Here is a 16,057-nt window from a genome sequence, read left to right as displayed (position 1 = left end):
CTAAGAACATAAAATTTTTGTCATTTAATATTTGAAAAATGATATTTTTTAAATTTAACCAAACAATGCATAAAGATTATTTTCAACCTTCTTTTAATTCATTTTAGAGAAAATTATAAAAATATTTTTCACAAATGGTCGTTTCATTATAAAAATATGTAATAAACAACATTAAATAAATATAAAATTAAATAAAAAAACAAAGAATGTTTTTTTTTTTTTTTTTTTTTTTTTTTTTTTTAATTCTCGGTAGCAAATGAAGATATCAACTTTTGGTGTGTGTAATATTCATTTGTATATAAAAAATAATTTCTAGATTTTTCGAAATACACCCTTGAAAGGTAAAATGTTTGAACAATGATTGCAAATTTTCCCAATTTCCTACTGTATTAAACGAGATATTTACTCTGCCTTGATATTCACTTCTTTGGATATCCAAAAACTTTGGATATTTAAAATATCCAAAAACCATTTTTGGTTTTTTTTTAATTTCGATTTTTTAAGGGGTATAACGGTGTACTGTACGATGGCTCAACCAACAAAGCTACTGTCACTCTTATTCTATGTCCAACGCAATTGGCTGTACCTACCTCTGGGTGGTTGACTAAAAACATTTAAATATGAGAAACGAAGTACGGTCACCTTCTAGTGATGTTTGTCGGATAACGCTAAACACCGGCAAAAATTCAATTCTTAACCGTACGAAGGATTACTACTATTTTCTAAGATAGAGGCCGACTATTTTGAAACCCGCAATCTTCAGATCACTCAAGGTTTCGGGTTATTTACTGACAAAAATGTTGCTCTAAAAAAATTACAATACATTGATAGTTTTTATAAATAGGACTAACTTTAATTTTTCTTTATAATTATTACTTTTACAAGTATGACTTTAATGAATTCAGGGGGGCCCAGAGGAGAGAGTTTACTGGCTAGTTATTAAATATTTATTACGCTTACTTATACTACCGTATAAAGTATAATATCATTTCTTGGGGGTCCCCCTCAAATAGTAAGAAGGGTTTTTAAGATAGGAATGAGCTTTCAAACCACTGTTTGGCTGCTACAGGTATGAATCGTGTAAACTAATACCTATAAAATGAAATACCAGGCCACAGAACTGTTTTCGTATTACTACTCAATACTTCGGTTACGAGAAAAAAGCCTTATTATGCACCTGTTGATATTTTTAATAAATTTCAGAGCTATTTAAAATGTCTTCCCATCAATTTATTTAAAATATTAACAAAAAAATTATCTAAAGAAAAAATACTATAATACTTAGATGATTTTTAAGTAATACCAATTAAATATTTCAAAAAAAAATTTCCGTTCCACTCAGTGTCCATTTAATTTACTTTTTATACTATAATTAATTGCACATATTCCAACCGTGATCTATATAAAATACTATACCGTAAAGATCAGAAAACAAGGTTTTGAGATCACTTCAAGCAACTGTAAGTAAGGATTACTGTAAAGATAATCAAATATAAAACTCATTTTTTGAAATAGGAAAAATATGTTGAATGAAATGCATTGATATTCTGTTGAAAAACAACATAATAGAGACATTTATAAATTTTATAAACAAAATCTAATTTCTCAAGAAAAAATAACAGTTTTTTTTTTTTGTTGAAAATTATCGGTATATAACCATTTTTGAGGTAAGTTCTAGGTGAGTATTAGAAGATTAGATATTCATAACTGTAGAAGCATTTAAAAAATTCCTTTATATAAAATATAAAAACCAAAAGTAGTAGAAATAAACATTAATTACTGTTATTATAACTGCCAATTATTATCATTATGTTCACGGAGTAAACAATCACCATAATTTTTTTTTATATACGGACGACTTATAAACTTTTTTTTCCGTACATTATATTCATCGCGTGTTTTCCCCTAATACTTTATCAAAATTTCCGTTCAAGTTTTAGTCCAGATATATTAATTTTAACAGAATTTTTATAAAGCGATCTTTAATTTCTGAATTGTGTATTCAGTGAATGAGACCTTCTTATAATTAATTAGTTTAGAGTTTTAAGAAAAACAACAACAAATAATTAATTGTATTATTATCTTTTATTTCAATTATTAAAAGTATTTGTTTTTACATTGTCATCCATTATCAATTATTAATATGTGTAGTATTTAAATAATTGGGAACAATTATTTCGTTTGTATATCAGTGACAAAATGATCCTGAAAATATTGATAATATAATGAATTCATATATTTTAGTCCAACCTCAAACATGTTAAATAATTTTAAAATCATATTTAAACTTCCTATTTAAAAATATATCCAATATTATCTAACTCTACAAAAAAAAACTGAATTACGAAAGGTAATTGTAATTCATACGTACAAGTTCCGTGATATGATATTGAGGTCATGATGATAATACAACTGATCAATCAGAATGGTATTTAAACCGTTATCTCAATAACAGTGTTTAGTTGTGACATTCGCAGGAAATGGCTGCCATCTATCTATCATAGCATAAGGTAGCCTATACTTGTACGATCACGCTTAACAACACATTACTATAACATGATGTAATTTGTGTGAGTTCGTGTGCGTTTGTGAGTGTGGTTATTTGTGTGTATTTATATGGTATTTAAGTTCAGATCAATTTTCGGTGAATATACAGAATTAGCTGTTGTTATTTTATTAGAAAAGTAAAAACTTTAACAATTTTACTTTAAATATTATTTTATAAATAAGTAAAATATTGAACTATTTAAATTTAATTTGGCTTGAAATGTAAAAAAGTGAAATATTTATACTATTATTTTTAAAAGTTTTATAACCCCACCTATATTGCTAACATTATTAACTAACTATTTATTAGTAATGCCATTACTAATGATGTTTAGTGTTACTCTTCGCAAAAATGTAATACAATGATAAAATATATTTGATTATGAGGTATAACGGCCATACACATTTTTCATTAGACCACTTCATACCGTCATAAATAATTACAATTTAGCCGGACAAAAATCTTACAATTTTTAACATTTTTATTTTCCGTACATTTTTAAACGGAACATTTTACTTATTAGCTAGTAATTTCAACAAAAAAAAAAAAAAAAAAAAAAAAAATGTTTTAAAAACGATGATAAATTAAAAAAATATATTTTGAATTTCTAAACCTATGACATATACGAGCATATTTCACAAACAATATATTATTGATATTGTTTGTGAAACAAACAATCCTCCGGATCCGGCCCGGGGACCAAAATTAATGTACAGCCATTCCAGCCGCGGTGTAATACGTTGGTTGTGGTAATAGCATACACTAGTAATTTCCGGATAAATAATATATGGATAATTTTCACTTTCTTTATTTACTTTTAAATTTACATTGAATTAATTAATTAATTAATATATTAAATCATAATAATTTCATACTTTAGTTAATGCAAATATGTTGTACTTAGAATAGATATAAAATTTGTAATGTTGTTTAGCTCACAGTTTAAAGGAAAGTGAAGTTGTAAGTTAATAATACTTAAGCTCAGCTGGTTCATTAATAAAAAATAAGAAAATGACAGGAAGTTTACATTTATCAAGAGTATGAAGAAAACATATGAATCTGAACATAGGACATTCACTATAGTTAGAATAAGTTTTTATTTTAGCACTGCAATAAAATAAAATACATTAGTTATTTTTACCCTTTTTGATTTATTGGATTCAAACTAAACAACATAATCATATAAGACATTTTAATTACTGTATAATCTCTGAGAATAAAGTAGTTATGATAATTATGATATTAATAGTCGTAAAAATAATAAAATGATTAATAAGCGTCATTAATTATTAATAAGCGTATTATTAATAAGCGTCAGGTATAATAATAATAATAATAAAGGTGAGCGATGAAAGTGACAAATTCTTCTAACAGCATAGTTAGAATTGAGTAAGGACGTTATAACAGTGTCTCGGTCCAGCCGACAGTACAACAGTATAGAGTTGTATCCCTCTGCTTGGTCAAAGTTGAGATTACCTTCTCTTGTTCTGCCTCTACTTGGTAGAGCTGGTCGTGCCGCCTCTATATCGATCCCGCCGTACCCGTTACCATCCCGGCCTTCTTCATCTACCGTCTCCTCCTTCGAATATGTCACTAAAATTCTTCATCATGCGTCATATCAGAGACTCGATGAAATAATATTTGGAAATCCTTCTTTTATTCTTTTGGCATATCCATTTTCCTAAGCATTGTCCTTTTTTTATTGTTGTTGATTAGTATATGTATGTGAAATCGTAAAATATACAGATATATGTAAAAAATAAACAAAAACAAAAAAATACACTTGTTTCATCTATTTTGATTAAGCAAATACAACAATTAATTGAATTTTTTTTTTTAATTTATGAAATTACATATACATGTGTATAACTACCAAAATATCATAGTTCAATGTTTCACGGAAAGGATTCATATAAATTCGTAAACTATTATTTACAATATTCCAAAATTCAGCTCATAAAACGAGCTATGAACATTTTTAACAAAGATAATGTAATAAAGCTGATATATTAAAGAACCTTTTATCGAAATCATTAAACGCAGTGTTACATTACAGAGTAACTCTACTGATCTGTTCTATGTTATACAATAGTGTCAATAGTAACAATCTGGTATAGTTCAGAGCTAAATCAAATACGATATCTGTACCATAACCAACCATGCAGTCTGTATATATTATCACCAAGTAAATTATTCTCCTTAAAAACAATATGCAAAATATCTATAAAAGAACTTACTTAAATGAACGCTGATAATCTTTACAATTTTATCAATTAATTATAAGTTAGAAAGTTTTTAAGCGAATAATTTACTGTTAAGTTGAGAATTATTTCTTCAGTCTACGCAAATTTAGAGATTAATAATAAAATTCTATATAACTGCATAATAATTGTTTTATGGTATGTTTATTATACACTAAAACAATTTGAGATTATTCTTGTAAATTTAAATTGGACTAGTAATTTTTTATCGTATTTCCAAAGATTTTGGAAATTTCTTAAAGATTTTGCAAATCTTAACCTATTTTGAAGGAACTTGATGGAGTGATGTAAACCTTTTGGGATAGGGCCTATTGATTTTCAATCGAATCGGTTCACAGGAACTGGAATTAGAGCTATAAAAAGGGACTTTTTTCGATCAAGTGGGGGCAATTTTTAACCGATCCTGATGAAACTTCATTAGATGATGAAAACCTAGTAGAAATAAAACGCTATTATTTCTCAAACAGTTTCCAAAAATTGGGTTTTTGGGTACGTTTTGGTTAACCAAAACCAGAAATCCGACCTCCAGACAAATTTATTTTTTCTATTCTTAATGCGTACGTTGCAATCTTTTCAACTTATGAACAATAAACAATTCTATTGCTCAATGAAATTATGTGACATGTAAACAAGATTCTCTTGTACGGACTTCGGACCATTCCTGAGATATGTGATTAATTGTACCTCAAGCACTGTATAGTATTCAAATCATAAAAATAGTTTACCTTTACAAGGATTTGAATCTCAGAACTTCAAATTCGAAAATCAGTTATTAAACAACTAATATGCGAAGACGATTTACTACTAGACCTCGGTGGGTGACTAATATTTAGTATTGCCTTTTTACGTTTTTTTTTTAATTCTAGAGAAAGATATAATAAAATAATTATATAAATAAACATATAATGATATAAAGAATAAATTAATTAATTTATTATATATTACAATTATTGTCAACGAAAATATTTTCAATTAAATAATTAAACTATTATTATGGGGAACTTCGAATATGATTCATTTCGTAAAATATCTTGACTGTTTTTTCTTATTTATATGAAAAAACAGAGCTTCTTGTTTTTTATATCTCATGATTTTAGTTCAACATGATCATTATTATCCCAAACTACAAATCAGCATATTTAGGAAGACATTTTTGTAGCTAGGGCTAAATTGCTTATTTTAAGTATATACTGAACGTAATAAATATATCTCAATAAATAATATAAAAGTCAATTTTAATTATTTAATAAATGTATTGCTTTGATTATTCGAAAATTAGATATTATTTTTGATTGTTTTATTTAGATATTATCTTTTCCACCCGGTTTTAGACGTCATATCGTAATTTTTTTGTACAAGAATATTTCTAACTGAACACTAATTGATTATTGAAATAATTTATAGATTCTAGTTGTGATTTATTTTTGGCTGATATTTATTTCATCATTTAAAAAACTTATGCACAGGAATATTAAATCGTAATTTTGTGAAAATCGGTCATTGGCCTTCATTGAAAAAGCCAATGACCGATTTGAATTTGATACCTTTTGAATGAAAACTTGAGATGCTGTCATTCAACTGGTCGTATTTTTATTCTTTTGTAGGAAGCTATTAATCAAAAAAATACTTACTAAATTTAAAAATTATATTATTGTTATTATTATATATATATACTTAATAATGTATTTATATTTTTCTAAGTTTACCACTGCACAAGTGTTTGAATTTTTTGTTTCTACGGGCCAGATAAATAACTTCTTGTACTAATTAGACCATTAATTTATTTAATTTATATTTTTTTAAAGAAATAATGCAATTTAATGTATATAATTTGTCAAAGTGACAAATAAATAGGCACAACATATTTCATTTCTAATTACAAATACTTGTTAACATAGATTACGTGTCATAAATAAAAGAAGAGTAAAATGAATTAAATTGGTTTAATTCATATATATAAATATTCATTCGGATCGGAAAAAATATCACTTTTATACAGTATAAAAATAATTTAATACAGTTCATAAACAGAACAGACATAAGTCAGGCATGCTTACTTTGACTGAATGAGAGCTTGAATGATTATTATATATTCATATAAAAACACAAACTGGAATAATTGAACTGGAAAATAAATATTTTTGGCATATGAATTTTACTAATTAAGTAGCAAAAAGTGATTTTCAAATAAAACGTGAAGTTAAATTTGTATCTCCAATCAATAACAGTGTTTATAAGAGTAATTTTCTTTCCTTCTCTTCTTTGACCCTCTCATTCTCTCTCCAGATCTATTTAGATATAATAAATTATATATATATATATATATATATATATATATATATATATATATATATATCAATGAGTGTGTGTGTGTTTTGGCGCGCGCGTATGCATGCGAGCATGGCCTGTCAGGGCGAGCGAAGCGAGTCCTTCCCGTTTAGCCAGAGGGCTCCGTTACACAGACCCCCTGTGTTCATTAATCTCACGGTTTGGTAAATAATAATAAAAAAAAACCTGTTCATTTCATAAAAACTATACGTGTATTGTAATTTCTTTTGAGCAATAGTTTGGATAGTACAGAACCCCTTGTATTTTTACCCATTAAAATAATAAAATTTAAAAAAAAACGCGAAAATTATTTTTAGATATTAGTCTGAAGATTATTTATTTGTAAGGCCAAATCGAGTGAATATATCGTTCAATGTAGTCGAAAATGAGTAAAAATTTTCAACTACTGTTCGAAATTTGTTTCCCTTTTTTCATGGCGTTCAATTATTTTATCAGTTTGAATTTTTAAAAAAATAAAAATAAATTTACTGTTAGATAATCATATGAAAATTACACACACCAAATATTAAGTTGATATACTCGTATTCAGTTGATAATGTGAAATTAAAAAAAAAAGTCAATTTGATTGTTTTTCCATTTTAACCCTTTATACTCGGATTTTCAAAAAAATATTTCTTAGAGTGCATTTACACCGTACGAAGAACGTGTATAAAAAATTTTATCAACTTATCTTCAGCAGCTTTTGTTGGCTGTTGAATATAAATGATTCATGAAAAATTTTTTAAAAATGTATACTTATATATATACATACGTGTGTAACTCTATGCGTGTAAGTACCGCATTAAGTTATGTTTGTGTTTTATATTTACGTACAACTAAACATCCTGTACTGAGTATAAGATTAATTGTTTTTTGTTAAAAATAAAAAAATAAACGTTTGCATTTTAAAGGCGATACCGTACATTTTTTAAAAGAAATATATCTAAATATATCTGTTTTCTAGGAATCTGAAAAAAAAAATTAAAACAACATTTATTAACCACTTTCAAATGCTAATAAACAAAGTAATAAACAAAGTAGTAGTGCAAAAATTTATTGCTTTACAATTTACTTAAAATAAGAAAGTATTTGGAAAAAAAACATCCGTATACCTAAATAAATATATCTTTTTCTGTTAATAAAGAGAAACGCAAAACGCAAATTCTTTATAGTGAGCTGGCGGTTTGTGAACCTTTGCAATCGCAATCTGGCTGCATAAAAGCCTTCGTACATACGCATAGACCCCCCTCCACCAAATGTGATTTGCATATAGACGATATTCCTGGGAAATATTCACAATACACCCCCGAAAAAACCTTTCCGTAATGCACCTCCATGTGCCGAGCTAAACAACTCTCTAGAGGGAGTTAAAACTCCATCGCTTTAGCACAGCTTCAAAAAAAAAAAAAAATCGATCTCTCAATAAAATTTTAAAATAAAATAGTCTAACTATTTGGTTGAAAATAACAGTGTTTAAACTTAGTTAATAGTCATTTTATTTTATAAAAATTTATTTGTTTGATCTTAAACAGTTAGAAATAAAAATTAGTTTACAAGTATTTTTAAATACCATATTTTATACATAAAAGACTTGCTTAAAATTAAATGTACATAAAATTAAATATTAATTAATTGCTCTTCGTTGAATATATTGTATGAATGTACTGTAATAGCAATGCGATATCTTAGTAACAGAACAGATTATCTTACCTACATAAAAAAAATGCTTAAAAATTTAAGTAGATTTAAAAATTAATCAAAAAAGGGAAGATGTAGCAATGGAGTCAAAAAGCAAAACAAAAATTGAAAATTTAATGTTATGTCAAAACTTAATTTGCTAATAATTTAACTTTTATATCAAGATACAGAAATTCTCCAAAACTTTTCGCTACTTTCCATTAACAAGTTCAGAAATTAATATTAAAAAAATAAAAACATAAAAATCTGCATCACCACAATCATGATAAGTCATGATTACGAAATTTGAAATGATATCAGATAAAAAAGAAATGGAATGACTTGAGATAAATTAAAAATTGGAAGAAAAATTAAGCGCTATTAAGCAGGATCTTAATTTTTTTAATTAATAAATCATATCCAATTGCTGATAAAATACAGAGATGTAAAATATTTTTAGAGTTGATGTTTAAGGGTACTGAATGAGAAAAATGATACTCCTTATACAATGACCTACACACACACACACACACACACACTATTATTATTATTTATATAATGTGTGTATATATATATATATATATATATATATATATATATATATATATATATATATACATAAAATATCCTTCTATGAGAGATTTGTCAAAGCTGTTCAAAATCGACTTATCCGTTGCAACAACGAACGGTAAATTATAATTGAAAAAGAGATTAATTAGGATAAAAATTAAAAGACTAATTACAACCAGAAACTATTGCCGTAAAAATACAATGATTGTAAAATCTTTGCACTATTAGAGTTCGCGGAAGAAATAACAAGATTATAAGAAATAATAAGGAAAAACAGCTTGCATCCGGAAGTCGTAAATATTAATCACCTAATAGCAACCTACGCAAGTCGCAGGTTAAGATTATAATCTTCCGCTTTGTTACATTTAAACAGTGTCGAAATTTAATGGAATACCTCTAAAAAACGGTACTGCTAATAAGACAATTAGATAGATGTTCAATAATATTTTATATTGACAGATCTATCATGAATATCATGAAACGATTAAAAATATTCGAATCTTGAAGTCGTATTCCACTTGTTACCTTGTGTCTTTATTGGCATTATACCTAAATTATGGTTGTATATTTGAGCTAACTCAACATTTTAATACATATTATCCTTTGAGTTCCGAATTCTGTAATTTTCATTACGTGCTATATTATATGAAAATTTTCTTATGCCAATAGAAAAACACTGCTTTTTACACTCGACGTCCACCCGCTGGAGCAGGTACAAGTTTTTCAAGGGCTTTACCTATATAACCCTTGAAAATTCTTATTACTTATGAATTGACTTTTCAATTGATTTGATGATACCTCACTTTGTAAACAAGTTGGCAAACCATACCTTTACGGCTGATAGTTTCCAGTAAGCACAGTTTCACATACATGCTTTAAGCTGTACGTATGTACCAAAATGTCCGTTGTTTGGTTATTAATTTTAGTTTTTGATATGGAATATAGCCATGAGTGTTATTCGCCTATTGTCATTGATATAGTGATTTCTATATGAGCAAGTTGTAAGTAATAATAGTAACAACTACTTTAGATCATGTTGCAAATATTAAAAGATTCTTCTCCCATAAGCTAAAATTATAAATATAGGAAACTTATAAAGCAACTGAAATGATAGGATTAGATTACAAAAGTATAAAAAACTGATAGATACTAATTACACGGCTTGGTAGTACTGAAAAAATTGTTTACCGCCAAATAGAAACACATCATCTCACAAGAAACCGTGTACTAAATATATACAATTTTCTTAATACTAGACAAAAAAAATCGGAATAATACTGGGCAAAGATAACCACTGTAGAATAACTATATAACCTGTAATGATAAAGTAAATGTACTGTAATAAACAAATAGAAATATGTATTTCGTAAAAAATATAGTCATGCCTCCAATGATACTTTCAGAAGAAAGTTACAATATTTCAAAATGCGTTAAATTAAAACACAGTTAAAGATCTGAGGAAAGAAACTTAAGATATGAATAAGAGTATAATAGTCTATAAAGTTCTATCTGTAACTAATGATTTTTTTTAATCAAAACATTTACATGGAAATTATGTAATATGGAAGCTACAGAAAACAAACATTTTCAAAATTTTGTACATTTTTAAAATCCTTTAAGATAAAATCAGCCTATGTTCTAAGCAACCAATACCAAGAGCTCGTTAGAACATTTTCAAAACGTTTACGTTTATATAATTTTAAGTTGAATTACTAAAAAAACATTCATGAAATTAAAAAAATAATAAATGTACTTAGTAAGGTGAGAAGTAAGGAATATTTTTAATTTTTGTAGATAACTTTAGAAAAATATTTTATTATTTTACTTTTGTCAGTTAAATAATTTTACTTTCTCACAGGTACCCATATTATAGTATATTCTGTATAGTATCGAATGAAAGTTTCATATTATCAGAAAGAAAAATTTATTTTTAGTTTAATATTTTTTAGAAACCTGTTTTTTTGGTAAACTTATAATTTTATTAATTAGTGTTTGTGATCTGCCAAAAAAAAAAAAAATAGGCATGTATATATTTGTTTCATAAATCAAAGATAAGTTTTATTATTAAACAGAAAAAAAAATTATAAAACATCTTGTGAATACTAAAGTTGTTTTTTACCTTTTTATTTTACTTTTTCAATGAGAAATTCATACATCTAAAATCTAGAATTAGTAAATAAAATCCTTATAATTTATTTAAAAAACAGTATTGGCTTTGTATGGATATCTGCAAAATCGTTATTGTTAGTTTATTTTACTTTTTTTAAATTTCTATGCGTCACTAATATATATATATTATTTTTGTATTAGAGTTTAATCATAATTTACTTTCATATCAGCTACTTTTAAAGTAAAATAAAAGAGAAAGAAAGAAAATACAATAAACTGAAACTGGAGAAATGTATTGATCATCATTTATCGATATTTTGTCCCTTGGTCCAACATCATGGCTTATTGTCTCCTTTGATGAAATTACTTTTTCTAGAAGTACGAGGAAAATTCTACGAGTTCCTTTGAAATCTAATCAGCAGTTGGAAAATTCGAAAATTGTTTGTGAAATAAAAAAAAAGTTTTAGGTGTTCAGAGAGATCTCATCTTGTTCAATCGATCACGTAACAGTAGGTTACATTGTAAAAATTTGTAAGAGAAGATAGTGAATTGTAATTTTTAAATGAATTTTAAAGGAATAAAAAATTAAATTGCTGTAAAACAAAACAAAAAAAAAAAAAACAGAAATTAAATCGTCTTGTATAATTTATTTTATTTCGGTACCACATATTGTGATTTATAGCTAGGTAGCGAATAAAAAGCGGTACTTTCTAAATAATGGACAATTGTTTTCTCTCGAAACTTTAAAATTAATCTGGTATTATAAATTTCATTTGAGTTTTATAATAGCTAATAACTAATGAAATTTACAGGAAATTTGTTATCAAGAATTTCTAGAAAAAAATTACTTCTATATTAAAGTCGTATACACACACACACACACACACACACACACACACACACACACACACACACACACACACACACACACACATATATATATATATATATATATATATATATATATATATGTATAAATTTTTTGTTATTGTAATTGTATTGTTATTGTCATAGCGAATTTACAATCTGTTCAGTAAGAGAATGGAACAATAAGTAAATAGGATCTATTTGGACAACTTAAGTAGCCACAGATCCAGCAGTTGGTGACGTAATAATAACGAAATAAAAGAAATAGAAGAGCACACCGCAAGGCCGGAGTATAAAGTAACATAATGGAAACCATATATTATATCAAATCAAAAATTTTATTTCTCAGCAATCTTGAAAAATCACTGATTGTATTATCCAATAAATTGACTGCCATATAATTTGGGTGCCTATCCAAACAATTTTGATATCGTTGATTGATCAGGGTGATTTTCTTTCGAACTGCTTATAATTTAAAATCGTTATATATGAGGTTATTGCTTAGTATCAGGGTATGTTTAGCATTTTTGCAGTTTTTTTTGTCTGGTATCGTTCAGGTATGTCAATATTTGAGTTCCTTGCTGTATCCCACAATTTATGCCCGTAAGTCCAAATAGGCTTCAAAATTTTTAATCAATATTTTATTTTCTACTGAAAGCCGAGATCTATGTCCTATTAGCTAGTACATGTTTTTAAACTTGAGATCCAACTGCATCCTCTTAGATTTGATATGTTTTGCCCAAGTAAGACGTCGGTTGAGATGAAAACCTAAATATTTACAGTCGTGAGAACTTGGAATTAGAATATTGAAGATAGAAACTATTCGACAGTGTTCCTTTCAAAGGATGAATACAAGTACAATATTTCATAAAAAAAATAATAATTTCAGGGAACAACTCAAATATCTAAAATTTCAAAATATTTAAGATGAGACTAAAATATCTACGCGATTACTAAACTGATAGATAATATTGATTTATATAAAATTGTTTATATATATATATAAATTAGTTTTATTTAAAAATTTCCCGGACTGGTATAGTATTAAATTCGTCGTTGCAAATTACTTGTTTAAAAGCTGATTTTCGAAGTCGAAAGTTCTGAGGTTCAAATCCCAATAAAGGTTAGTTACGTTTATACAGATTTGAATACTAGACAGTGAATACCGTTGTAATTTTGGTGGTTGGGGTGCAATTAATCATACATCTCAGGAATGGTCGGCCTAAGTCTGTACAAGACACCTCATTTACACGTCATACATACATATCATCCTCATTTCATTGGGCGATGGGTGGATTGCTATTCACCACTTGGAACAGATTTGAACGTACGCATTGGAAATGAAAAGAAATAAAAATTTAGATTTGATTAAAAATAAAAATCAAGCTTTTCAAAGATTTTTCTGTATGAAAATTAGTAATTTTAAATAAAAATATCTCCTATTATATTAAACTTTATATTTTAGAATTTAATATCAGTTAATTATTTTTTCGGTAGGATTAACTATATTTTTCTCTTTCATAGAATTTTATACTATTATTTTTTTTTTTTGAATAGTCTTTACAAAGCATTTAATTAAAAAAAAATATTTTTAGAATTGGTGAAATCTACTGTAATAATTTATTGATTATGTTAAATGTTGGTGAACATATTGTAGTAACTTGGTTTAATACGTCATCGTTTTTAATTGGTGAATCAATTTTTTGTTTTTAGGTTTTTATTTTGTACAATTCATCCTTTTCTATTATTCAGACATTAGTATTATTAAAAAAAAAAAAAAAAAGTTAATATGATTTCCAGAAGAGAACTCAATTTTTCATTAAAACTTGAAATTTATAAACCGATTTTTATACAATTTATTGAAACGATAATGTTTAGCAAGCTAACAAAAATTCAGCATTTTTTGAATAACTTCATTTAATCATTTCAAATGAGTTAATCCAAACAATAGTGATGAATAGATAATACATTTTTATTGTAAACTAAAAATATTATAGTTAATTAGTTTTATTTCATACAAGTATTGAAACTTTAAAAAATAAAGTTATGTTGAAAAAAAATGAAGGTATAGCACGGGTCGTCAGACAAGTGATGAAGTTCTTGATGTAAGAAGTGGCAGATAGGATTAAGTACCCAATGGCTAACCGAACTGTAAGAGGGAAGTGAGTTTACTTTTGTGTAGAGGGTCGACTCTACTAGTGAACATCACGATGAAGCTTCTTTATTAATTTTACCACTACAACTGATTGAAGAAAAAATGGAGACGTATGAATACCATATTTTAATTAGGTGTACATAAATTAATAAATACTAATATTTTTGTATAGGTTGTTTGTTTTAACAACCAATAAAAGAGATATTATGAGCTAATTGCATTTAAAATTTATTTATTTATTATCAATTGAAAATTACAATTTTATTCAACATATTTATCCTTGACGCAAATAGCAAAAGAAACCTTGAGAGCTACCCGCGAGTTCATATCATTATAACACGGTGATTAATAAAATACTTATAATATATAAATTTAATAAATAATTTAAATTTTAAATGCTGATTTACTTTGGCTATGAATTTAAAAGATTTGTTTTGTACTAAATGAAGGATGAAACCATTTATTTTTATATAAAATAACAAAAATTGTATCAAGATATATATATTTATCTGATTGCATTGAAATTAAATGTAGTTCAATTAACATGTTGAATAATGGTTTAATCAATTTTATTATCAACTAACACAGCTAATATATTATATTATTTTATCACGAATTATCGTGATAAAATAATATTAAATAAACAATAATATATAAATATAATAAAATACATTTACTATAATAATAAATAAGTTTACAAGAAAATAAAATAAAATAACTGTATGTTGCAGTCTGCCGTTAGCCGTATATAATGTATGATACGTTATAAATAGTATGTTTACTAATGATGTAGTTTATATAAATTATATTTTTATGGTACATAAACAACTGGGAAAATGTAAATTCAGGGCTGCCACTTTACTATTCTGAACTATTTTCTTCACTGCTTTTTATAGCACGCAAACCACATTACTTTTCTGATATTTTTGGCTGAAATATTTTCAGGAATACCAGGTTTTATTACAAATTCCATATTAAATTAAGAAATAGTAAGATGACACACAGAATTTCATTTTATATCTCATAAAATAAAAATTTTAATTTAGAAAAAAATTTTTTGATTTCGTAAAAAATGTAACCATTATTTATTTTTTTAAAAATTATTATATATGTATCAACTAATGAAATATTGAAATAAAACTTTATTTCATAATAAATATATAATTACAAAAGGGAAAATTCTTTTGTCTATTAAATTTAAAAATATGTATCAGAAAGAATGCTTTCAAAATAAATAAAAAAATAAAAACTAATAAACTGGGAATTCCTAACAGCACTTTTTTAAAATAGTTATTTATGGACAGAAATAATTGAGATTTTTATTAATGGAACAAACAAAAAGTATAGTATCAGTATTTAGTGCATTTTAATTATTCAAATTGTTTGAAAATTGCAGTTTTATTCTTCATTTTTAAATAAGAATTCGTAAATACAACAATTTTAAATATGAGAAGTGACATCCCTGGACCTTAGCTGGTTTCAACTTTCTTCTAACAGTACATGATTTTCAACATGTACAACAAATAATCTAAAATCATTATT

General features: G+C 26.0%; 1 long non-coding RNA gene across 4 annotated transcripts in view; it reads left to right on the top strand.

Annotated features, from left to right (window-relative positions):
- LOC142324455 (uncharacterized) overlaps positions 1-16,057 on the top strand; it is a 196,396-nt gene that overhangs the window by 160,940 nt on the left and 19,399 nt on the right. Inside the window, exon 1 of one of the 4 annotated variants that reach the window (XR_012756292.1) lies at positions 2,465-2,510. The exons of the other annotated variants lie outside the window; for them this stretch is intronic. This is a non-coding gene — a long non-coding RNA (uncharacterized LOC142324455). Of the gene's footprint in view, positions 1-2,464; positions 2,511-16,057 lie in introns of those variants that run through there. 4 annotated transcript variants of the gene reach the window in all.

The sequence above is a fragment of the Lycorma delicatula genome, chromosome 5 (assembly GCF_047948215.1).
Source record: "Lycorma delicatula isolate Av1 chromosome 5, ASM4794821v1, whole genome shotgun sequence".
Lineage (NCBI taxonomy): Eukaryota > Metazoa > Arthropoda > Insecta > Hemiptera > Fulgoridae > Lycorma > Lycorma delicatula.
The sequence above is the reverse complement of the archived record's forward strand: the minus strand, read 5'-3'. Positions and strand labels throughout refer to the sequence as shown.